This window comes from Folsomia candida, unplaced genomic scaffold (assembly GCF_002217175.1).
Source record: "Folsomia candida strain VU population unplaced genomic scaffold, ASM221717v1 Fcan01_Sc002, whole genome shotgun sequence".
Classification (NCBI taxonomy): domain Eukaryota; kingdom Metazoa; phylum Arthropoda; class Collembola; order Entomobryomorpha; family Isotomidae; genus Folsomia; species Folsomia candida.
This window is the reverse complement of record NW_019091194.1, coordinates 18,506,642-18,533,030: the sequence shown is the minus strand read 5'-3', so window position 1 is coordinate 18,533,030 and position 26,389 is coordinate 18,506,642. Positions and strand designations below refer to the sequence as shown.

At 38.8% G+C, this 26,389-nt stretch overlaps 1 protein-coding gene and 1 long non-coding RNA gene across 6 annotated transcripts in view; both read right to left on the bottom strand.

Moving 5' to 3' along the window:
- Nucleotides 1-19,621, bottom strand: part of LOC110843118 (GAS2-like protein pickled eggs) — a 48,042-nt gene extending 28,421 nt beyond the window's left edge. For 4 of the 5 annotated variants that reach the window (XM_022089043.2, XM_035847339.1, XM_035847338.1 and 1 more), the window contains exons 1-3: nucleotides 18,811-19,621; nucleotides 16,712-16,823; nucleotides 4,657-4,722 (exon numbers count right to left, since the gene is read on the bottom strand). The gene's annotated coding sequence lies outside the window, so the exon portion shown is untranslated. Of the gene's footprint in view, nucleotides 1-4,656; nucleotides 4,723-10,742; nucleotides 11,121-16,711; nucleotides 16,824-18,810 lie in introns of those variants that run through there. The other variant, XM_035847340.1, reaches the window with a different exon arrangement.
- A 2,251-nt stretch (nucleotides 19,622-21,872) lies between these two features.
- Nucleotides 21,873-22,442, bottom strand: LOC110845192. Its single transcript, XR_002547510.2, has 3 exons — nucleotides 22,243-22,442; nucleotides 22,055-22,143; nucleotides 21,873-21,978 (listed from the first exon to the last, which is right to left on the bottom strand). It is a non-coding gene; the product is annotated as an uncharacterized LOC110845192 (long non-coding RNA).
- Nucleotides 22,443-26,389: the final 3,947 nt, after the last annotated feature.

The following is a 26,389-nucleotide window of genomic DNA, read 5'->3' as shown; positions in this document are numbered from 1 at the left end:
TTCGCTCCACCATTAAAAAAGTGGACCACATTTATCGCTGGGGTCGTTATTAAATAATTTTCCGAGTTAAATAAGTAAATTCCGTTGTTTTTCTGGTCGTTCAACTTGGCCAAGGAGTACATAAAACCTTGACGAAAGGAAACAATGTCCGAGTTGGCAAAAACTATCCGCTACTACATTTTAGACAAATAGATATTTTTTTATGCACCGCGTCGATATCGCTCCTTTGCTAAATAACTGTGCTAAACTTGTCCCGTTCCGTTGGTACATATTTACTTATTCGAGTGGATTTTTCCCCATACAAATTGTGACAAATGCTTACTAGTTGACAGAAGAGGGAGAACTATTTTATGAAGGGATCATTTACATGTGGGGGCCGTGCGGGGGAGATGTGTCCGAGTGGAAATCACTGTGTCGGATTCTGCAGTAATATATAAAACCTCGATGGATATTGTATTCTTCTCGATTTTTTTTTACATAATCCTGCCGAAAATTTGTATGGATTTTTTTCTGCAGGCATAATTCTGCACAAATCGGTCTACACTTTCTGCAGAAAATTGGGCCAAATTTCTGCAGGAGAAACCCGTTAAAATTTTTAGTCGGGTATATATAACAATGGATTTTGGTCCATCCAACCCTTCTGCCCCGTTTCGCTTGCACAGCCTCCTCCATCAATGTGCCGAAAGGATCAAAATTCAACTCAGAAACAGAGCGAGGAAGAAGAAATTTAGATTGAAATTTACTGTTTTCCTCGTCAGACAGTCATAATAAATTATTTTGAATTCATGGATCATTGCTCCGCGTATTGTGGAGCGACTTCATTCCACCAGCCCGCAAAGGCAGGAGGATTTCCGTCCGTTCTTCTCCTTGCCTGTGCAGAAAGGACGACGACGAGTAATTTCTACGTTATAATCGAACAGCTTAAAAAAAATCCGTCCCATCGATTTCCCAGAGAATGGTTGTCATTCTAATATTCATGAGATGCAGTGGAATACGTAAATACGGTGAAATTTAGCAGATGTGTCTTGCTGCTTATCTCCTCAGTCAGTCATTTCACATTCCGAACGGATTTCTGTTACACCATTTAATCCCACAGATTACATCACTCAATGTCAATAATTAAACTGGTTGAGTCAAAAATGTCCGCGTAATTGATAGAATTCGTCAATAATTGTGAAATTGATGGACGGCACTGATTGTCAATATTTTTTTGGATGCTACTGTACATCGGATAAGCTGTCAGACGAGACGATCTGATTCAATATGTCGCTCCCTTTCCGGCCAAAACCCAACTTGCGTATTTACATACACGCGTTGTCAATCTCTTAAATAGAGCAGCACGTCAAGTGTTTAGAAGTAAATTGATTGATACACTTTTTTCAAGATTCGAACGGACATTCCCATGACCTAAATGATTGACCCGTGTTTTGGCATTAAATTGGATTACTTTTCGTCATGTCGACTTAAATACTTGTTTTTATTTTAGTCACGGGTTCTTCTTCTTGCCTAAAATAAATATTTTGTGTGTGTGTACGTACATATGTAGGCCTTCCTTCTTTCGGCATGTTTATCCGCTTGGGGAACGAATTAGTAAATCTCCAAAGCTCTCCATAATATTTTAGAGTTTGGGGAGAACGTCGTCCATTAATTTCGAGGGGAAAGTTGGAGGGTTGCGTTGGAGAAAAATGGTTTCCACGCGATGAATGAAGCGTCCTTTAATCCGTTTATTCTTAACAACCCGGATTAGCAGAGCCTCACTAAATATTTTGTGTAATGTGAAGTGAGATGTGTATCGAATTTTGATACGGGTGTATGTAAACATGCCCTAAATACGGTAATTTCTGAGCGTATACGTTTTCCTACTCACTCCAGAAAAGTAACTCAGCTATAAAATTGTTTCTTAGTGTTGAGCACTTTGCATAAATACATTATCAAGCCGAGACACATTGTTTATAAGGAAATGAAGTCAAGGGTGCGGGGGAAGAGAGGGGGCCTTGCAGACGGGATGGGGCATATTCCCCTGAGACGGAGGGGTCTAAAGTGGTCTTATCCTTGGCGCATGACCCTCGTTAAGTTAAATTATTCATATCTTGCCAGAAAAGAGTGCACCGAATGTAAAGTTGCGTAACAAATAATTTTAATTTTACGACTGGGTTTGGTTCTCAGCAAGATTTAAAGATCACTTAAAAATTTCGTCTTCAAGGTACTTCCTCTCGGATATGGTATTGCACTTGCATAGTAAGCAGAGGGTGGATATGTATTTACGAAAAATCGTAGGGAAACATGTACTTTAATAATTACGAAATATACATGAGAAAACAAGAAGAATGAGAATTTTAGAAAAAATTAATAATTTTGAATTTAATCTTAATTTTGAATATTTTTTGTGGTGTAATTACCTCGAGCCAAAAATTTCGTCTTGTCACATCATTGAAATATTTACAAACTACGTGTATTTTTTGGAAACATATCTAAAGATTTACGTATTTTTTAAAATAATAGCGGAAATAGTTGTTTCTAAAAGCCTAGAAATATGCACATAAAAATTGAAATTTTTGTGATCTATAAGAGTTGAGAACACACGCAAAGTTTGATCATCGTTCGTCATTGAATGAAAGAGTTGAAAATACATACATATCCGCGCAGTGGACTAATAATGGATTCACTTAGATGAGATGCAGGCGTGCATCTCATGTATGTTCTAGTTAATATTCACGAGCCAGAACACTAGCTGTCCTTTAATTATTTAAACAAGTTGAAGGATCCGGATTCTTCTGGTATAAATAGGAGTAGAATTAGAGGTCGGGTAATGCAAGGGGACATGCGAGAAAGCTGTGTGACCTCTGTTTCGTACAAGGTCATCAGAGAAAGAGGGGTCAAATTAAAGTTAATAATATATAAATTCTGGCTTGTTTGAAATTTAATTTGTCTCATTTTGGGGATAGCTTGTACCACAGAATTTTTGAAAACTATTTTTTTCTCTTGGTAATAAATTGATCATTTACTTTGTTATCAATTTGGTAACGATCTCGTAAGTAGAAAATAAAATTCTATTTCCACGTACGCACACAAATTGCAACTTCATACTCTCGTTTTTCAAGCTTATAGAAATTTGTGGATAAAATAGTGAGAAATTTTAATACCGAATTTCTTAAAACCCATTTTTCTCCTCGTAATAAATTGGTTATATACTTTGTTACCAGTTTGGTAACGATTTCTCAAGTAGAAAAAAAAACTCTATTTTCACGTACTTACACAAATAACAAGACAAACTTTTTCCCTGCTAGGATAATAACAACGTCTCAAAAATGTCTCTGTTCTGTTCCACTACACAGATACTTGACAAAAAACTCGTCCTGGAGATCAGACCACAGAGCAAATATACTTTTAAGGAATTGTACACGCAGACATATGTACATGCATTATGAAAATGAATTTCATCTCATTTGTAAAAGAAACTCTTAAAAGTTGAGAGTTTGTTTCATCCATCAATCTCAACTGCGTCAAGAATTGTGTGTATCTTGATCTCACGCTGTTGCGTCAATATTTATTTTTATTTCCTTTTCAGACCAGAAAAGACTTCAACTCTCGACTCGACGGAAATCAAAATTGGGTTTACTTTCGCCTAAAGGAGAAACCACTTTGGTGAAGCAACCCGCCGACAAAAATGTGTCGTGTTTTTTTCCACCCAACCCAAAAATAGTGGGTTGTTCGTTCCTTACTCGTTCTTCTTCTTCTCCTCTTGTGTTCTTCTTGTCAAAGTGTGATTGCTTTGAGAGCGGAAAACGCAATGTTTTTGAGGAACGACAAATACGATCCGAAATCTCATCGAGAATAGATTTGCAGAATTTCAAAGGACGACCAGGGTTTTAGAAGTACGAGAGTCGAGGTTTCAGGCAGTCTGACGTAGCAATTTTACCTCTGGGGAATGAAGTGGATCTATTTTCATCCACTTGACGTACCCAAGATCAGAATGAAATATATTTCATACCGAAAAATCAAGGGGTTCCTATCTCATGTGCAAAATTAAATGGGTAAAATTCAACAGATCAAGCATTTCCGTCCATTGGGGACAAAATTGGGTGAAAATGGACTAACTTTGTCTCCTGTGTTTCAAGATCAGCACGAAAACTACATCGTTTCTACCCTGACCATGAAAATGAGCATATCGTCATCCCCACAACGACATGACTGAAAAACTGTCTCAAACTTTCCGAATTTCGCAGGATCACTACGAAACGAAACCCTGTATGCACATGAGAGGCAATCTGTACGTCGCATGTGGCAAAAGAACCGCAACACAATATTGCACTCTCTGTTCTTCTGATGCTACACAAAATCAAGTGAGTGACGACTTTGAAGTTCAATCTGTACCTCGTGTCCAAAATTCCATCACAAATTGAGCCAGAAAAGGAAAGTTTGTTGCAAAAAAAGAGAATTGAACATGAAAAAATCGTAATTTGATCGTGAAATGGAATAATTCCATAAAATCTAATACACGAGAATAATTTGAGTGGCGAGCAGTGTGTGGCGTGATTTAGGAAAAAAACGGGTAGTCATGATTTCATATAAAAGGAAACGATAAATTATAGCGTTTCGATGATGACGATGAGTTAAAAAACTCGCATATGAAGGAGATAAAATGGTCAAACTTACAGTAGAAATTCCACTCTGACGGGTAATTAAGTCCGATTTTGGTCATCGTTTTATCCGAGGAAGAATCTACAAGGGGAAGAAAAAAGTAGCGGTATTAACTTCTGTATTGCGTCATGTATGTAATCGGTGCAAGATTAGTGGTGTGTATGGCAGAGGACGACTCGTAATATTATTTCCTTGGTTAAATCCTCACTAAATTTCGAGATGTGACCACTTTACAGAATTCTATGTAAGCCGTACATTTACGGATTAGGGTTTGTTTACAAGACGACTTCTTTCACAGCATGGCGACACTTTAAGCTAATGTGCAGCAGGAACAATGAAAATGTGTCCGTAATTTTTCATATTTCGAGTATGTACAAATACAACTAACTAAGAATGGAGGTCTCCCAGCGTATGGTCTCCGATTTTGATCAAATTAGTGTCAATCGATCACAAATTTAATTACTATAATATTTGCAACACACACTATCTCCCGATGCTCACGTTTGGCAGAGATATTTGCATCCAAGGAGGAAAAAATGCGCCAAATTTACTGCATGTTTTATCGGGAGATACTGTTTTCTGTAAATGCAAATTTGCGGATGGTCAATCGTTATCGGAGAGCATGCGCAGGGAAACCTCGATTACAAGTATTTATTGGTTTCCTTTTTTGGGTGCTGGATAGATAGTCACAGATAAAAAATGAATAGCAAAACGGGGCCTGTGCGGAAAAGATGCAAACTCATTTCTGGGATTATTGGCATGTGCAAAAAAACTAGATGACATCCATCCCACCCGTCCAACAACCCCGCAAATCAAAGATTACTATGATTCTCTCCTGCGAAATGTGACCCGAACAGAAAGTAGGCATTATTAAAGCTATAGATTCCTCATGGCTCTCACTATTTTGGAAACGACTGCGGGGGAGTGGAAGCGTCTTGGGCGGAAACTGTGCCAGGCCAATGACCAAAACAGATTAATAATTTATCTATCTTTCATCAATTATAATCTCGTAGGAGAGCTGGCTGACTGACTAATCTGCATAAATTTATGCTGTGTTTTAAAATAACAATCGACCTTATTTTTCCGTGGGCGGTTATTTCTTCATTGTGTTTGCTTGGTCGTATCCCCACTTGAATTGAAAGTCTAACCTAATTCCAATATTGACAAATGTCGCACATATGCACCTTCGCTCACGGCCTCCTTGTTATCCATTTGCCAAACTATGACACTAATTTGGACACCTCTTACCATGCGGGATATAAATCAGGGTGTCAAAATTGAACAGGTAAATAAACAGTGTGCAAACTTTGTCGAGTCGTCGCTAATTTTGTGAGTGGCTGAGCTTGCAAAATGCTCATTTCGTGCTTATATTTATGTATGGAATAGTGGATGAGGCTCAGTTGGTCACGGAGATGAAATAATTCTCCCTCGAAGGAACGAAATGGGTGTAAAAAATTAATGACAATTCTCATTTTCGTATCGATTTTGTATACTAAAAGTGTCTCAAAATCAGAATGCCCTCAGAAAAATTGGGAGATTGCCATGGCTGAAAAAATCGCCTCGGGAAAGATGATAATTCCGCCTCCGAAGGACGCAATTTTGGCAAAAAATTGACCACAAGACTCAGTTTTCCATCTATTTCGACCAGATGAACTGTACAAACTAAGAATGGGTTTCGTATCCGGTTCAGAAAAACGGAGGATCGTCATGACCTGGACGACCACGGTAAAGATAATAATTCCTCTTCCGATGGACAAAATAGAGGCAAAAATTGACCAAAATCCTCTCCGTTCTATCCATTTCGACCACTAGAATTGTCCCAAAATCAAAATAAGCCGGGTGATCGCCACGACTGAAAAAAATGACCACGGTAAAGATGCTCTTCATCCATTTCAACCATATTTCCGTGTCTTACAAGCCCAATTTGTGTCTAAAGTGCATGCCCAAATTGTGATTGTGTGTATTGTGATGTCGTCTCTGTAGGTACCTACAAAAAAGATGCTCACAACAAGATGACGCCTTCCTCCTCCTCCAACTGAAATAAATACGAACTATTTTTTTCTCCTAATTTTGCCAACTTGATGATGACACTAGGACACGACAGGAACTCGTCTGCATACAAGAGCAATTATTATTTATTTTATCTGGGCCTGAATTTCCTCTCTATTTACAATTTCATTCTTGTCGAGACTGCATGTTTTTCCCTCATCCAATTTCAGTTGGACAAACACGCATTAACAAAAATTATCAAAGGAATCAAATTTCTGCCCATTTTTTGCACATTTGCTAGATATGTTTGCATTTTTGCTGTGTTTGCAGCCGGCAGGGCGGCGTCAGTGCAGACTTACATATTTTGTTCAATTCAACGACAAAAATATGCATACAAATGAAACTTGAACCGTTTTTATAATATTTATAATTTATGAAAACCAGAGTCCAAAAGTTAACAATTTGTAATCTGCGTCTCATTTCCATTTCGATTTCCGCTCTTTGTTTACATTTTACACGGTTTTGGTACTATTTTATTCCATGGAGAGAAAGATCTTATTACTTGAGTGTCATGCGGAAAGGATGTGCCTCTGGAAGTCATAGACCTGAAATGACCTCTAATCTCAAACTTGACATTGTACTGGATCACGACAAATCTACTAGAAAACCACGCCATCCTTTACGCATGACCATTTAATATACAATACTACAAATTTTCCGTATGTACTTCTTCTTCCCGATTACGTTGCACTCATCAAATTGCAGCTTATACGTAAATCCTCTCTCCCTCCGCATACATACATAGATTTAGGGTTGAGGTTAGTATTTTGCAAATCCTGTGAGGCGTGCCATTTTTAATGCACATTTCGCGAACCTAACTCAACACGACGATGTATGCTTTTCTGCCACATCAAGACTTCAAGACACGCAAAGTACATATACAAAAACAATCATCCACATACCATTCACGCAACCAGGTTTCTTCCACCAAATACGTGCTTTACTAGCGGAAATGAATGATCCCCACGACCATAAACACACACCAGAAGCATAAAATGTATGTACGTACGTAACGCTGCAGATTTACTGCAAATTTCGACTCCAGCCAGATTAGTGCACTCAGCACTCTGCAGCTGGTCGGTTTGCAAAACGGATGCGCGAAACATGACCCCGTGAACCTGAACGTAAATATGTAATGACATAAGAAGAAAACCAGGGATTTCGTTTCGCGAGGAGTGTAATGTAATTTATACGGGTGGAAAATTGGAAAAAATATGAAATTGCTATTATAATTTGACTCGACCGAAATACTAAAAGAAAACGTGCTGACGACGATTCGATTAGGATGGAATTTCAGCCCAGGGCAGAATTGAATATTGAATTATTTATCGTTCTCCTTCAGGTTTTAGTGTCCGTCGGGTTCGACGTGAATCTTACTGACTCGATAATTGGCTAAGTTACGAGGAGCCGGTGCAATTATCAATTTGCATCTCTTTTTACACGCAAGTATTGATTGATGATTGATTGGAGAAAAATTTGTAGTCGTCTTTTTCTTTTATTGAAAACAAATAAATTTTCAGGACAGGATTTATAAATATTTTTCAGTCTTAAGATACTTGACTCGATGGTAACTTGCGCCAATGTTATAATTCAACTATGGCGCAAGTTACGAAGGAGTGAAGTACGAACGTACCATCAGTTTATTTAACAGGGAGAAATTATGTCTATTACGTAAATATAAAAGATTACACTTGTACGCACAATATTTGAGCTGGAGAAGAGAGGAAGTATGTCAAAGTCAAATCAAAGTTGAATCGCAGCCTCGTTATTGTCTTCCTCCTGACATGCATACCAACCAACGACCGGAAGCTGATTCACAAACTTTGGACATGAGAACATGCACAAATAAGTCCACTGGCATAATAATTTCGTACTTAACATGTCAAACACGACGGGAATTACAAACTTGACGTGTGTCTGCCCAGTCTGGAAAGCCTGTCAAAATGGAAACGAGAATTCATGCAAATTCTCGCCTGATTAAAGAATTCCTTTATTAAAGCAAGGAGCCGAATTCCATCCGTATCCTGGTTTCGGAACAAGTTACATGTAGAAGTGGATCCATACTTTGGGGTCGTGCGGAAAGGGTGCAGGATCGATTTTTGGTACTATTGACGCCATGGATCCGGAGGACTCAGAATTTTAACGCTTTTTTCCACCCACTAAGCGCTTACATACTTAAAAACTGCACATTTCCCAGAAAAAGTAAGCCACATCCTTCCCGCACAGCTTTCCTCTTTGCTTCTTTCTGAAGAAGAGGAGAACTTTGTGTGGAATGGAATGGAATCCCAATAATTTAACAACGTGCCTAGATTAGATTCGCCATGAAGGGCAAACAAAATTTCACACTTTACACCCCTTCTCCATGCAAGTTGCCCATTTCGAATTACGCTACCTTTTCCTTTCTATGTATTTAATACCTATTTAATCTCCCGTGATCCGAATAATGCATGCCGGCAGAAGGAGGAACAACCAACAAAAGCATGATGCGAATTCTTCCAAGTGTAGTAATGGGACTGACTTTAGGAAAATAATTCGCTTTTATTCTTGCCGTGCGAGGAATAAATGTTGGGCCGTGCGAGAGGGGAATGGGGCCATTTTGAGACTAAGGAAAAGTGGCGAAAAGAGGGGACATCCCTTTCGTACGTCCCAGACGAATAAAACTCCCCGTGTTCTTATTATTATTATCCTCCCCGTTACGAAATCCTCCACACATTCGAAAATAAGAAAGACAGGGATTAAATTTATCGTGGAAAAGAAAAACAAGATCGTCGCCGTTGTCGTTTTCCATAATCCAAGAAGACCCAGTGTGTGTAGGAATGATTTTTGTCGGGTTTTTAACATTGCAATTTTGTAGTGTTGACATGTAAAACTCACATGTAGCAAAAAAATGCCGTGTTTAATACGTGTTTTTGAATGAATTTTTGTGTTTTTCAAGTTGCAATTTTGTGGTGTTAACATCATGCAAAACTCAAATTTTGCAAAAAAACGCCAAGTTTTTTGAGCAGGCATAAATTTCTTGTGTTTTTTCCGAAATCAATCCACATTTGTGGTTTATAAAAAACTTGCACAAAATTTAATCGTGTAAATCTACACAAAATTTGCACAGTTAATGCCCATGTAAAATTTCCACTTTGTAAAAAAACCAATGTAATCGGAACCCTGAAATCTGCCTCTTCTTTGATCTCCCTCCTTCTACATACCTGCATTCTCATTCCCATTTCAAGGATACTTTTCATTCTTCTCTTAAAGCAAGACATGGTGTTGCAAATGTTGCTAAATTTCCCTTCGCAAAAAATAAGTGTGTTTTGTGCACATCAACCACTTCTGCTCGGGTGGTAATGTTTCCTTTGTGGTTTGCTGGCGTTATTTTTTTTATTTCCATTTTATTATTCCCATCTAAATTGTGTTGAGGGCTGAAAAATTTCCTTTACTGCAAAATAATACAAGCGAGGGGAACATTTCCATCACAATAATGATTTTAGTTTACTTTTTCCAATCTAAGGGGCCCCGCGGGAAGGGCGTGGCTTTTTTGCCCCTTGTCACGTGGCCAAATAATCCATCACATCCTTTCCGCACGGAGGGAGCAAATTTTTATAGCAGGCAATAACAAGGATCCGATGACTTTATGATGTTTCGACCTCGCACTTGGAAAGCCGCGTTGACAAATCGAATGTGAGGTTAAAATTTCAATCGCATTTATTTATTATGTTATAAAATGTCATAAAATGTCAGGGCGAGTCAAAAACTGGCTCGAGAGAGAAATCGACCCAGTCATCAATCGACCTTCTCTCTCTCTCTTTTTCCATACCCAAAAATAGTTCAACTACAATAAAGTTATTCACTTTTGGAGTGAGGGAACAATACATTTGCAGCCGAACGAAATTAGTGTGAACTCTCGATGACAATAATATTTAATTCCCACAATTAAGCAATCACCGACGACAACAATAAATTGGGCTGACTTTGTGCATGCAATAAGTAGGTTTACTTTGTTGCATGGAATGCGTGTAAGTAGCTAAAGTATTTACAAAAGATAGAAAAATGTGTCATACCCACGACGACGAGACGGAAGTATGTCTGCCGTGCCAGGCCCATTACGCTGGTGATCAAAATAGCGAATCAAACCCGGCAAAAAAGACGGCACGATGTCACAAATTTAGTATCAACACTATTTACTGTCCATCTTGGAGCACGTTTTCCGAGATGAATAGCCTGCCCGCACCCACTCCGTCATAAATATGAACTTTGTCATGATTAAGGTTGACCAAGGAGGACGGTGAAAATGAGGATATTACGCAATACTGCGGACCAAACTGCCACAAACGACGAGGTGGAAAATATTGCAGTCGAGAGTGCCGTGTTAAAGAGGAGGATTGATGATTGGGAATCCCCCTGAGTCGTCGGCAGGCTGGATGGGATGGGACGTGAGCAGTGGTTTCAGACAGACTGAGAAAGTCGGGTGAGAATTCGGGGTAAAAGTAGGTCCGTCTGGGTCGGAAAATATAGTAAAATCCGGATCACACCGCATCGTAATCTACCTACCTGGACAATTCATAGTGCGGGAGAGCGGAAATAATTTTTTTATATGAAAGTAGCTGTATTTCAAAAATTCAAAAATTGATTTTGTATTAAAATTTTGTTAACGAATTTGCAAGAACACATACTTTTCTACTGTTTAAAAGGTCGTAGGATTTGAAGTGTGTGACTCTTTTTAGACAAGTTTGACTTGTAATAATTGCCACGAAATTACTAAATATTTTTAATTTTCTGGTTATCATTTTTGGAAGAATTCGAATTCTTGTGTCCGCCCAGCTACGTATGCATGTCTGGCTTTTTTGTCTGGAATACTTCTTTCTACTGCTCACTCAATCACTTTCCTCGCTTTCCCCGTCTTTTCCAGTGATGCATTTTATGCAATTATCATCCTCCCTTTCTTCCCACCTAGAAAGAAAGTGGGATCGCTTAGAACAACACGGCCCACGTCCTCCTGCCTCGGCTTATCCAACACCCGCAAAATGCAGTCGCGTAATCCTATTACACACTCAATATTGAAACATCTGCTGCCACCAGCGTCGAGAAGCAGGGTTCCTTAAGCTCCGTAAATCCCCCCTCCTCCTCCCCCCACCTCCCATTTCAGCCCAATATTGTATCCGATTTTAGGGCAAATTGGTAATTTAATTTCGAAAATGCACGTAAAAATGATGGCATATTAAATAAATGAAAATGCCGAGATGTAAATCCGGCCTTTGATGGCCCCCTCGATTGCATACCATTTAATGATAAATTTGTAGTTTACTTTCGAAAATCAGACTTACACAAAAGTACTACACAAAAATGCAGAGTTTAATAGAAATTTGGAAAACAATTTCAATTTTTTGTCCAATTTGATTGTAAATTTGGTACTTAATTTCGTAGAAAGTATGAAATAGAAAATGCCGGTTTCGTTCCAGTAGATACCCGGCTTTTGGTGGGTTTAAGTACAAAATTTCTCCAGAGTAAAGAAGAGAAAAAAAACTAACTCGTCGAATTGAGTGGAAGACGATCCCTCTCTTAAAGGGGCCGTGCAGGAAGGATTTTAGCCCATTTTTACCCCTCTTCATGCAGTTTACATAAGCTACGCGATACGACGACATCCCTCCTGCAGGGGGGTTGACATGCACCTAACTGACCTGCGTGATGTGATGGTAGTTTGGTTGGTGAAGATGAATGAGTCTCGTTGGGCCTGGAGAAAACAGAACACTGCACTTTCTCCACTATTACGAACACCAATATGTTCCCCGTTTGACTTATCGGGTGCATTTATTTATTCCTCCCCTCGCAGACTTCAACTTCACGTTGGATTTGGGCCTGCATAAATCATGTGACGCCTTTTTCAGAGGGTCATCCCATCCCCATAATCATAATAAGTTACCCTTCACATCGTATCGGGCGAGGGGGTAAAATCAGGCAAAAATCCAGCAAAATGCGCAGAATGGCGACGATTTGGGATTATATGGTCAAATTACAAATTTTGTATCGCAAAATTCATATATTTTACACAACTTAATTCCCGGGAAGGGAAATCGTGCAAAAAATTCAAAACGAGAGGTTATTTGCACGTTCAAATAAAAATTTTGTATCCTGAAATTCAGAAATTTTACTCCCAGAAAGGATCAAAATCAGTCAAAAATCCATCCCATGCACGCACCTTGCCTTGGGATCACAAAAATTTCCCAAATTGCTCACTCTCACTCAATCCAGTGACTCCTGGTAATATGCCAGGCGAGTTAATTGCTTCACGTTCACGGCGGTGGAGACAAAATGAGAAATCTGTCCGTCTCGGAGAGATGAATGGGATGTGATTTCATCCCCCGAAATCCTCTCGTAAGCTGCGTAAGTAAGTATCGTCCTCCTCGTCTTGGTTAGTTGGCAAAGGAGGCAATCAAAAGTTATGTATGCAGCCTTTCTTCCGTCCAGGCCGAGAGGGTGATGCCAACCTCGAATGTCAAGTGCTAGGCGAGCCAGCCTCTCTCTCAGCAAAGATTAAGTAAATAAATAAATAAACAAACAAACAAAATCCAATCTGTGGGAAATTAGTGGATGGAAAAGTGCTCAGCCTTGAGGAGAAGGAGAAGGACGTCAATACCTCACGCACCTAATGACCGTACTGCATCTACATTTCGGGACAATTTTTGATCCCAAGCGTATTATTCAGAGCCAAGAGGAGAATTTAAGTATAAGTTTGAATAGTATCCTAGTAAGTAATTAGGTATAATTTGTGTAAAACTGCAACCAAATGGGTAGGCAGTTACCGTAATAAAATGCATATGAAAATCGACCAACACACAAATTAGACTGTGTACAATTTATCTTCCTACACTTTCCGTATATAGATTGTACATAAATAAATGTGCGTATATTTTTCTACGGGATGAAGAATTATTCTGAAATTTTCTGGACGTTTAACTGCAGCAATTTTCATCCTATTACCACGTCATGTATGCCATAATTTAAGGCCAACAAAGTAAAACAAAATGAAATCTAGCCTCATTTTTTCATCAATTTAACATTGGACCCGATTCTCTAAGTCAGATTCAACGTCTCTCTTCCTCATCAAACATTTTGTCCAACAAGTTGTTGTTGCTGTTGTCATTGTCTTTCTCGCCTTATCAGATGCCTCTCTCCAAAGTTGGATGGAGTCTCTTAAAAAAAGGGCTCAAACATCTCTCAAACTGAGCATAATTATTTCTCCAGCCGTCCATAAACTGGCTGGAATGAGTGAGTGAATGCATTTCATACATGGACAAGAAGACGCATCACATTTCACTGCACATGATAATACCTACACGTGATAAGGAGCAGGAGACCGATAAGAAAGGGAAAAAAGTTATCCTTATCAAGTAGCCAAACAGAGCAGGAGAAGAAGGATTAATTTAAGGAACTGGATCAGCTTGACGTCTTCTTCTCTCTTCTCTCTGCTGGACTCTCTGGTTGACATTAATATGACGATGACGATCAAGGAGGGGCCGTGCGGATAGGATTATAAAACTCGAGCAGACGAAAATCGTCACATTTTCCGCAGATTTTCATTCTACAGACGAGACTCTGCACAATTCGTCTGCCAAAATTTTTCCACAGAGGGCAAATAAATCAAAACGTGCAGGATATTTTTCTGGAGATGAAGAATTATGCCCACTTCTGGAGGATTTTGGGTACAAAAATGGACCAATTTTTTGGCAGATTCATTTTCATAAAGGATAAAAATCCTCATGATGCAGGAATTTGTTGTCCAATTCTTAAAGATTCTGCACTCCGAAAAATGGACCATCAATTTTCACGCATGAACGTTGTTAAGGGGTCAAAATACATGAGATGACATCCTGTCCGTCCAACCCCTCCGAGATAAACCATTCCTGCCTGCATTCACCGACCTGAACTGCAATCCAGCAGCAAGCATAGGAGGCCGTAATCAAATATAGAATTCTTCTGGACTCCTCTCTGCGATCTAATCTGTCCCAGTCACGTCAAGATGATTGCTTTACACGACTCTCATTCCTCTCCACACACAAAAGTAAATTGGAGATGGAAACCTTGAACCAAAAAAATGTTTCCACGACTAAATTCATCTACGAGAAGAGTAACATATTTTATCATTGACAACAAAATGACGCCGTTGGTTGAATTATGTGAATTCTAATTCTAATTTCATGTCTCGATAAAGGTGCAGTCAGTTGCAAATCAGGGGGGCCGGACAGGCAAGATTTTCGCACTATCTGGCCATCAATACGATATCGAGACGTCGTACACATCCTTTATGTCAGGCCCTCCTTGAAAGTCAAAGATCTTCACGGGTCGGTATGTACATACCGTAAGTAATTCGTGTAAGAAATCAATTGACATTACACCTTTACTGAGTGAGTAAATATTGCGCAAATTTTTTTTGCGAATTAAAATTACCTCGCAAATTTTTGCTATTCATCAAACAAAGGTAGGTAGGTAGGTAGGCAGCTCGAGTGGCGTATTATTTTGTCATCCTGTCTACCGCATTTGGGGCCGGGCATGAATTATGGGGCGGAAAAATCGACCCCTTTGTCCCACGTAATGTCCTACATAATTTATGCACTGCCTCTCAATACATTTTGCATTTTGCATTCTTTGAATGAATGCAATTCGCAAAAAATCACAACGCTGCAGAAAAAAAATGAAATGACGCCATAAATTATTGAGCAGAGTGTGATGAGTCATTTGATAATATTTTTTTGCTCCTCATTACTTAAGCAATGCAACAAATTGTGTATAAACAATTTCTTTTATTTTATTGATTAGGTCGACATTATGGAAGAATTAGAGTCGTGGTCGTGGTCGTGCCTGCTGCACAATTCAATTTGTAATTAATTTACCCACCACAACAACCACAATAATTTAGTCAGACACGATTTCCTCAATGAAACGACGACTCCTTTGTCTTCTGAACAATCCCTAAAGTCAAGTTTACACATTTGAAGAGAAGAAGAAGAGTTTTACTTTTAGCTGAGAATCTAAATGAGAGTAGACTTATACTTGAACGGGGCTGTGCAGAAAGGGTGGCACGCAGGTCGGGTCAAAGGATGACCTCGTACGGTAAAAATGGTCGGAAGAGATGGTAATAATGCCCCTTAAAATTTAGGAATCTTGGTATCCCTTCCAACAAGTGCATATGTACAAAGATCTTAAAATAGGGTTATGCAAATTTAAAAAATGCATTTTCCGTAAAATAAGAAGGTGACAAGTAAGGTGTTTTTTGTTCAGTTTTTTCCCATTTTTCCCACCTCCCCTGCAAAAAATGTGTTTTGATCAGGAAATATGAAACCCTCCCCCAGCTTTAAAATCCGTGCCTTACCTCCTGTATGTCCCCTCATTACACAAATCTGTACACCAACCTTGCATCATCCCACCATTGTAAAAATTCATCTTTTTCTAATTTTAATTAAATCCACGCCGACGGACAAGTTCTAATCTAAATGCATATTTATTATTATGCAGACTTAGCAATTGGACAATTAAGATATTTTTTTGTTCTCTATCGTAACGCGATTTCAAATGCTCTCGGCACTATTTGGCAATCACATTTTCCTTGAGAGAGGAAATAAATTGATTCAAATTTCTGCCCTGCAAAATAATAATTCTGCTTGCTCCCCCTCACTCACTCACTTAACTAACCAAAGAGATTATTAGTGTCATTCTCGAAGGAAGTAAACTGTCCAGTTTTCTAATAGTTAGCTACCCATTCATTCGCAGCTTTAATGATGTGGCGATAAATGAACGATGCGTTTGGATGGATGGAAATGCAACGAGGACGATTGGAAATTTGATACAATTATTGAAAATGCAGGGACGGGTTTCTCAATTCAATCGCAGCATTTATACATCTGCACCACGTTTTTTCTGCCACGTTTGAGAGGAAAGGTAGGTAGCAATCAATGCAAATAATTAAAATCTACTCGGCTCGTAAGAGATGCATTTCGAGTTTGAATGAAATGAAAATTGGTGATAATTGTCTTACATGTTTATCTGCATGGCGTACGTACATCCATCCGTCGTCCTCTTGGTATAGAAAATAGTGTCGCTTTTTTATCGTCTTTTATTTATTTCTTGGGCATGTGTACTTCGTCCCTCTGTAAATTAGAGTAATGTGTGCAAATTTAAGACAGATTAAGGATAAGTAGATAAGAATTGTTGCCAAATTTAATTTGAGAGTGCAAATTCAGATGTGCAAAATTTAAGAAAATATGCAGTACAAATTGTACCAATTTACTTTGATTTTGGTAAAATAATACGTATCCTTAATAAACATTTGCCTAGTAAAATCGAAAGATTTACTATTTATACGCCGCAAGTAACGCAACATTTTCAGTGTCATTTTCATTTTAAAAATAAATTGGCAACATCGTGTGACAGATTCTCCATGAAGTGATTGCAACCGGTGAAGATAAAAAAATCTCAGTGAATCACATTCTGCAGATGACTCAATGGGAGAAACCAGGATGAAGAATGGAATGAAATCAACACGATGAGTACAAACAGTAAATTCGCTAATCAGTTCGTTGCAGAAGCATTTGTTCGTCCGAATCCGTCAAGAAGAAAATCGTCAAAGAGTTAGATTTCCTTCGATGGAGGATAGAATACAAAGACGGAGGAAATTAAATACGTAAACACAATGAGGTCTTCATCCGAACAGATCACAACAAAACGGCCACGACTCCTTCACTCAATCAAATCCACTTTAGAGGAGGGTCGTCTATAAATGATGACATATTTTGACTTTCATGTTACCCTTGAGACGGGGTAAAAAACAATAAAATCCGTCACATTCTCCCCCCACGGCCCCCTCAGCTAATAGGATTTCATGGTGAAGTCAGGACTGGTCGAGTTTGATTTCCAGTAATACTTTGACAAGACTTTGAGATTTTTTTTTTCTCGGGGAAGTGAATCCTGATGGATTATGGATTATGCCGTTTCTCATAGTGCGAAGTTTATTGGGATTGAGGCGTCATTCTTGTCGGAGATATGAAGAAAATCGTGAATAAGTAACTGACAGAAGCCGTACATATGTACCATCAAAACTTCCCATCAACACGCCCACCACACCGGTAAGATTGCATCAAATCCGGTACTAGAAATGCAACCCTAAATAATTACCGACCTGTTATCACTTCTTAGATTCGCACCCTGTTTGCAACTCATACTCCAATTTTAGACAAACCGGAAGGAGATATTATACATAACTTGGCAGAATTAAAACCCCAATTTTTAAATATGCACGTACTTAAAACTTGTGGCAGAAGATTTCCTCTGTAGTGGTGTCAGATTGGATATGGATTCACAGTTACCAAGCAAAAAGAGAGGAGGAAGGAAGAGCAGAGTTTAACTAACCATCACAATCAACAAGTAAATATGCACCGAGGAGATAAGGTACTCCTCGACACGAACAACAATCACATCAAATTCCTTTCCTTTGCGACAATAAGTGTCAAGTGTCATCGTGCCAGAAGATGACACCGGAAAAAACGAGTCAAACAACGGCGGATGCCAACCAACATGATCCCGTACGAGAGATGAGAGGCGAGATGAGACGATATGTATCAACTAGACAAAAAATTGTCACAATAAATTTTGCAAAAGGTCGTGAACCTACGGTTATGACTAATGGGTACGGAAGAAACATGTACGTGCATATTTTTCGCGGGGGCAGTGCAGACAAGATGGGAATCATTTTCTTTGATAATTATGAGAATTTTTATTCTGTATGGAAATCAATCTGAAGAAAAAATTGATCCATTTTCTTTAAAACTGGGCATAAAATTTCTACATAATTCTTAATCCCGCAGAAAATTTTATCCAGTATGAAAATCAACCTGCCGAAAAAATTGGTCCAGAACTGGGCAGAAAATTTATACACAATTCTTAACCCCGCAAAAAAATATCCTGCACATTTATTTATTTACCCTCTGTGAAATAGTTTAGTAGGCAGAAAAATTGTACCAAAATGAGACAATTTTCGACCGAAAGAACGCCTAAAATGCCACAAAAACCATCTTCCCTGCACGACCTCTCCTCTCGCTAATAAATTACGATTAAAAGTTATAATCTTCATTTTTTTACCTGCATAACTCACTTGTTTACTTCCTCTCCCTCCCGTAACTGCTTATATAAATCTGTCCTTATCCTTTTTTCATTCACTCACCGAGTTCACTCTCACCACTGCACGGGATTATTTAAATTGGCATTCTATCCAGAATTCCTTCAACTTTATTAAGCGACAAAGTCTGTGTGAAATTTGAGATGACAACGACAACGATATTATTACTGCCAACTGGGCGAGCACTCGGTCGGTGAGCACAGTTTTGCACTACTGGGAATGGAATCCGTGCAAAAAACGGCACGACTTTTCTAATCCCGGAAGGAAGTGGGTGCAATTTTTCCTCCAGAAATCACATCACCCACGCGAATGGAGGATGGATTCTCCACTTTTTTCACCTCTTTCTTGGCCCAGTACTCCACTTCGCATCAGAAGAATTCCACTCCCACCGTGGCGACGACGACTTGCTGCTCAGTCAAGTGTGAGTCTGATACGGACAGAAAAAAAACATGCCAAGATTCGGGATGACATTGTGGACGGAAAAAATATGTCGCTCTGTTTACATGGGATTTCCTCCCCGTGAAAAAAATGATAATAATAAAAATCCGTTCAAATTTGGGTTCAAGAACTTTGACACTGTCCAGAAAATTTTATGTTTTTTGACACAGTCTTGTAGCCTCGATTTTTCGGATTTTAAGCAAAATATGTGTAAAAGTTTTTACTTTTTCTGATTAACTTTAAGGATTTAGCACGGCACGTGTTGTGGGGTTGGGAATACGTCTCGAGTGACTCTTTCCTCCTCAAAGGGCGAGAGAAGACTGGTCTCGCGACGAGTTGAACGCTAAACTAAAAGCTAAACTATGGGGAGCTGTATGCTTTCAGTACTGACTGGTTACTTGAGCTACGCAACAAACTGCACACATTTTTCTACCACTGCAACTACACCACCCTTTTAAAAAAGCTCATAATAATGACACCAATCTCATGGTAGAAGTGCATGCATACAACTTTTTGGTAGCTGATTAGACCAACTGGTAGAAGGAGAACCGTACAGAAAGGATGTCGTCGTATAGGGATGACATTGTGGGGTCAGAGCTGGTATTTAGAGATGGGTGACGATGTGGTTGACCAGGAGGAGGAGGAGGGTCAAAGCTCTATATAAATAAATGGATATTTCAAGGGTCACATATTTTACGTCTGGTTCTTGACTAAGGATCCAGTCGTAGAGATGGATGAGTCCATGTGCATATTGTTTATTATCGCTATCTTTGTGACCATTAGGATGTTGTTTGTGTCATTAGTTGAGTTATTTAGTTGGTAGTAATCAATATGTAAAACCCGAGTCAGAATCATTGAAACAATATTAAAATCGTATTTTTGTCTGGGACATTAAGATTTCGGGGTGAAATAAAAGCCGCCCCATCCACACTTTATAGTGGCATTTAGTTGGGGGAGGAGTCGGAGCATGAATTTGATGGAGGGATAACCTCCATCAAGAATATGGATTCAATGAGTCTGACTCTGGTTTTAGTCGTCGTGGTAGCTTGGTTAGGTTGGTATGCATATTTACATATTTATATGCACCCGTCAATGTATGTATGTTTGTGGCTGCACTTGTGACATTTTTTTGGACGATAACAAACCACGATTCAGTTTCAAGGGAAAATAATAACCTTCTTAATCAGCTCCAGTTTTGTGAAAGGGTCAAATGAAGAGAAAACCCAACCCGGCAGAACATGCATATTTGTGACGAAGGAGATAACACTTAATAAACTAAGGAAATGATGAAGATATTTTTTCTATAGTAGAAAAAAGTGCAGTACGAGTTTCACTTATCTTTCCTGTAACTGCGGTTTAACTTTCTGGTCAATATTTTTGATAACGTTAAGCATCACACAATGTCACTAATGACCTTCAACTAACTTCTTGTATGTACTTGCATACATAAATACACTCTAATTTTTCGCTTAAAGTTTCCGAAAATTGTGTACATACATTTTGCTGTTCCATGAACCTCTGTCCCACGTACAGCTGCCTAATTTCTCTGTGAATTGGATAATTCTCACCAACCACCACGATTCCATGAATGCCTTCGTACACAAACTAACCAACTAAATTCTGAATGAATCCGACCCAATCCAAAGCATAAAGCTTGAGACACAATTGAGCTCATTAGTCCCATTTTAGTTTTTGGTTTGTGTGTGTGATGATGATGAAAGTTTGGTCATTTGCATTCAAACCGGGTGCATAAAGGATGTCATTAATTTCTGTGGGGTCGTGCTTTCTGAACAATAAGCTTTCTTTGTGCAGGACCCCAGAACATGCACGGTGCCAAGAGTCCATACAATTTCGATCCCCATTAATACCGGACTAACTGGACTGGAATTCGTCACGATTGGATTCTCTGGTAGAGAATCGAACAGAACAGGGTAAAGTAGACACTGGTTTTTGGCTCTGTTGGTTGGCAATTTTCTTGAAAAGAAGACTTCCAAGATTTTCGTGATTCTTGGTGATATGAGTGTAAACCACCGTGCGGAAAGGATGGGACGGATTTTTAAGAAAAATCGACCAGAGGAAAATTCGTAAATTGATCGGCAGAGGAGACTCTGTAGATTTCTGCACAGTTTGTTTGCTAAAATTTTTCCGCGTAGTGTATATAGATAAATTTGCAGTGCATTTTTCGGTGGGGTGCAGAATTACGTAGAAATTTTTTGCCGAGTTCTGGACTGCACTGCTCTTGGGCAAAAAAATGGTAAATTTTCGGTAGATTATCGACGTCCATTCTGCAGTGTCCGATTCCTTCCACACACACGAGGGAAAACTAATAATCTAAACGACTTTAGTGAGGTCATAAGTCGTTCTCTGTACGCTATCTCCTTTCAAATTACGACTCGGCTGCTGCTGGTGCACGCCGATCAGTCAATTCTTCACGAATGGATAAAATATTACCAGAATCTGCCTGCAGGATGAATGCTATGATGTGATACCACTTTAAAGAAATCGTGTGGACACAGTTCTTACTCTGCCAGGAGAAGAGCAGGGTGTCAGAAATTGAGGAAATTTTCAGTTTTGACGTTTCCCCAGATTTTGAGAGTTTGTATTTATTGATTCGTTAACATTAAGTCAAATTGTGAATCAAATCACACCCAAAAATCAGGGAATCGTCATACAAAAGGAGAGGAATTTGCATTCTATAAAAATCAGAAATTTTAGGTCTCAGTCTAAATTGAAATTGAAAAATTGCCAAAAAAACCGTAAAAATCATACCAAATCCTAATATTTTTGGGATAGATATTCCTCATGCAGTGCTGTATGTCACAGAATTTAGATCATCCAAAAACCAGGAAATTTCCATTCTGCAAAAAAATTAAGAAATTGTATTCCCCAAAAACCAAACAAATTTCAAATTAAAAACCAGAAAATCGCCAAAAAACCGTAAAGATCACACCACATACAGAAAACCTCTCATCGGAACCCTGATAAGAATGGGATTTACGTAGCGATGGGTGCACTGTACTTCCAATAGTCAATGAAATGAAAGACTTTGTCTCATAAATTTAGAAAACATCAAACCCAGTCTTAAACTTATTTCTACCACTTTTTTCCTTTATGTACGGCCATTAAGCTGCCTCTGCGTGGATAACTCTCTGCCTGTTATTATGCAACACAACAAAGTGGAATTTTATCTCTTTTCGCTTTAGCAAAAATAAATCGTATGCTTTGATGACCATCATCAAAAACATGCTCAGATTTATACACATCACACAACCTCAGAATCCAGTATGAGTTGCAAATTGCAACTTGCAATTCATTAAACAGCTTTATATCCAGCCAACTCCACGCCTTGATTTTCGCATAAAAATGCATACATATCTTCAAACGGGGAAAAATTATCTACCTTACAATTCACCCCGTTCAGTAAGCATGCTGAAATTACCACGTGGGACTACACCCTCTTCGTATGTCGTAAGGAATAGGATACTTTTAATCCACAAAAATTTTTTAATTTAAATCACATTAAAATCTTATAACTTGAATTTCCAGTGCTTTAATTAAATTAAAAAACGGTAAACTTGAAATCCCCTCAACTTTTCAAAATATTTTCATTTTATACAAGTTTAAAAATCAACTGTTCGAAATTTTTGGAAAAAATGAGTAAGGTATGACCGCTTATCAAGAGAGAGGAATAACTAGGCGCCGTAATGATCCCTATTTTTTCACGGGGTCAACTTACTTATCTAATAACGGTCAGTTTATTTATGACCTCCACACCCTTTGCGCACAGCCCTTGCTTGAGATGGATGGAAATTTAATGGACGTGTCACGCCAAACCAAACCAAACCAACCTGGTTGTCTGTCAGACTTTGGAAATCATGACGAGTTACTTTTTTAAAACACTTGCACCACGAAGATGTTAACTATTGTCATTTAAATACACTTATTACTTGCTCCTCAGTTAAGTAAAAAAAAAATTACTTAATTGCTGGACGACCTTACAACAAAATAAATACATAACCTCACGCGGAAATAGGTATCATTGCGAATTTATCTGTATTTACGAATTAAGTGGAGATCCATGTCTTAAAGTATTTAATTTGCTACAAATGTATTTGCTAATTTTATACCCACTTATTTTTCTCACAAATACAATTTCCATTCCACTCATTCCCACAAACAATTCATAATAATGCGATGCCTATTTGGACTTAAATAATTTCATCCCCTGAATAATTACGACCTTGACAAAAAATCTCATTATTATTATGACATTAATTATTCACCATTTCCCATCACATACGATTCCAATTGAAATTGGAACTTCCTTCCTTTCCATCGTATAAGGAGCGGATTTCGCTTTGTTTAATTCACTGAGGTCCGTGCAACAAGAATTTTGAGAAGAATTTATCCTAATCAGCTAATAAAAACTAGGCATAAATCTGATCTGCACATTCATTTCATTCATTCCTTTTAAGCAGCATCAGCAGCTCCACATTCTCACCGTGAATACCTTAACAACTTATTTATTATTTGGCTCAAAGTCATGGTGCAAGATCAAGATGATCTTGCACCATGTGCACCATCTGCCCTTTTTATTTCATGTTCACACTGGAATTCAAGTTCACGACGTTGTTTACCTGTCAATGATTCATACCTAACAAGGTGTGTGTCAGAGACAAAGAATAATGATCAATTATCTGCCGTGTAACAAGTGTACCGTTCATTTTTGGGGCCGTGCGTATAACAAAGAATCACAGTGTTTCGTTCATTGCGAGTTTGCTATATTTCTTGGATTGAAAAGGAAACAGTGCAAGAAATGCGAGGTGTAATAAACTGCAAGAAAGTGCAAGAAATTAGCCACGCTTAGTAGGAAGTTTAGCGGCCGGAAGAAGTTTCTTGCATTTCTTGCAGGTCAAAATACCTGCAAAAAACCATTTTCTTCACGTCATTTCTTGCACGTGGTCATTTACACCCGAAACACCGAGAATCGATAAAATTTCCCTAACACGAGATACGCACTTACAGGAAGTCAGACTACCACTTGCTCTTGGACGTCCCTTGATTAGATCGAATCACAAAAAGCGAGAGTACACTCACTCACATCGCTAAAAAAATTAATGATCAGAATGACCATCGTTTTCCAGAGCAGGTTTAATTCCCAATTATTCATGACACATCAAAGTAACGGTGGACGAACGACGTGTAGTAACGAAAGATTTCCGCGATCTTTGATGTAATCTGTGACGACGATGGAGTAATAGTAATCTCTCCGCAGATAACAATACCATTGGCCCCTTGAACTATCAAAAGTGCTGCCTTGATCTCAACACAAATTATCCTTCACCCATTGTGTCCACCAAGCAGTGAGGGTCGTGCGGCAGGGATGCCGTGCCACGCGGCCTTGTGTGAGGTCCAAGTCCGCCAATTTGCATCCATTTCGCACAACCCCTGATCAGATCCCTGCTCGCTCTCATTAAGCATAACGTGTCCACATGAAACAACGAGCTGTGTCATGTCACTCACTCACTTAGGCGACTTCCTTCCTTCTAATTATTTACAAGTCTTTGTCGTCATGGAAACACAATTGTAATTGAATTCATACAGAAGACTGTCATTCTCGTAGAAATATTTAATCCCACTCTGTTGCAGGCATCGTGCCGTTTGTCGAGAGAGGAACCTTCCATCATTCAGTATTCAGTGGCCGCTGAAGCTGTGGGGACATGTGGGGACGTTATTTAACATTACAGGATAGGGGAGGGCGGGGCTTATACAACATGGGAAGATATCTCATAATTGTGGGGACATTGTCCCTTCTGCGTCCACTGACAGCATCATCTTTCTTTGTGAATTCTTTGATCCGGACGACACACACAATTGCATTGTCTTCTCGAATTATTTATTCGCGATTGATTGCTAAATCGCGAAGAAGTATGCAGCACGTGCGGCAAGAGAGGGGTCGTGCACGGCAAAATGTATATACGATCAATTAGTGCAATGATGGAGAACCAATCGTTGGGGGATAACGTACCGTGTGCAAGTAACGAGAAGTACTTGACGAGCTATTTCAAGAGCAAAGTTACCAAATCCATGCATAATAAATAATGAATTATGCGAATAAACTTGACTAGCGATGACTTTACTTTCTGTTGAGGGAAGAGTTTCAAAGTTTGAGAGCCGTGCGGACAGGATGGGACGCCGTGGTGCGCTCCGTTCTGATCCTGACCCCGAGATGACATCCATTCCGCGACGTCCAAAGTGTGTATGTGAAGAATTGGCGTCTTGTTGCTTGGCCAAGGCGGAAAGGCCGTCAAGAAGAGAGTGAGAGTGAGTTAGAGCCATGTTTAGATGTGACTAGGTCAACGCGACTTTGTGTTTAGGAGCCCATTATTACCGTAGGCTCGTTCAAATGCCAATTAGCTATTTATTTAGTTAGCTATTTATTCAGGTTCACGTATTTATTTATTTATGTGTAAATAAATACGTTTACTTACAGTACTGCACTCCCTCCCTCTTTGTACGTATGTAATCTCAGGTGGATGGATGGATGTAAGTGGTGACCTTTAGTGAACAATTCTTGTCGTCTTGTTTGTTTGCTGAGGTATCGTTGTTGTGGAGTACGTACGTGTGTAATCCACTTTAATTGACTACTTGATAAGTTGATGTGTTAATTATGGAGGGATATTTATTAACTCAATTATAAGGTGTGTAAGTAAAATTGAGACGTATTTACAAGGGTGACAATGAGATGAGAGATATGTAGACTTGGCATTTTTTGTAAAAAATTGTGACATTTTTACCCAAAAATCGTTATATTTTTCCCTCAAATATCGCCAGTAGATTTTTTCCTAAGAAGATTAAAAAGTGTTTAAAAACGGTTTAAAAATTTGAATTATGGCATTTTTCTGCAAAATTTGTAACATTTTATTCCTAAAATATCGCCAGTAGCTTTTTCCCAGGAGAATTAAAAAGTGTATGAAAGCGGTTTAAGAACTTGACCAACTCGGAATAAGTGTGTCGTCGTTTTGGTGGTGAAATCAAAGTCGTGGTCAAACCGCAAACGGCTCACTTCAAAAAGCGGCGTGTGTCCAATTTATAAAAAATCTC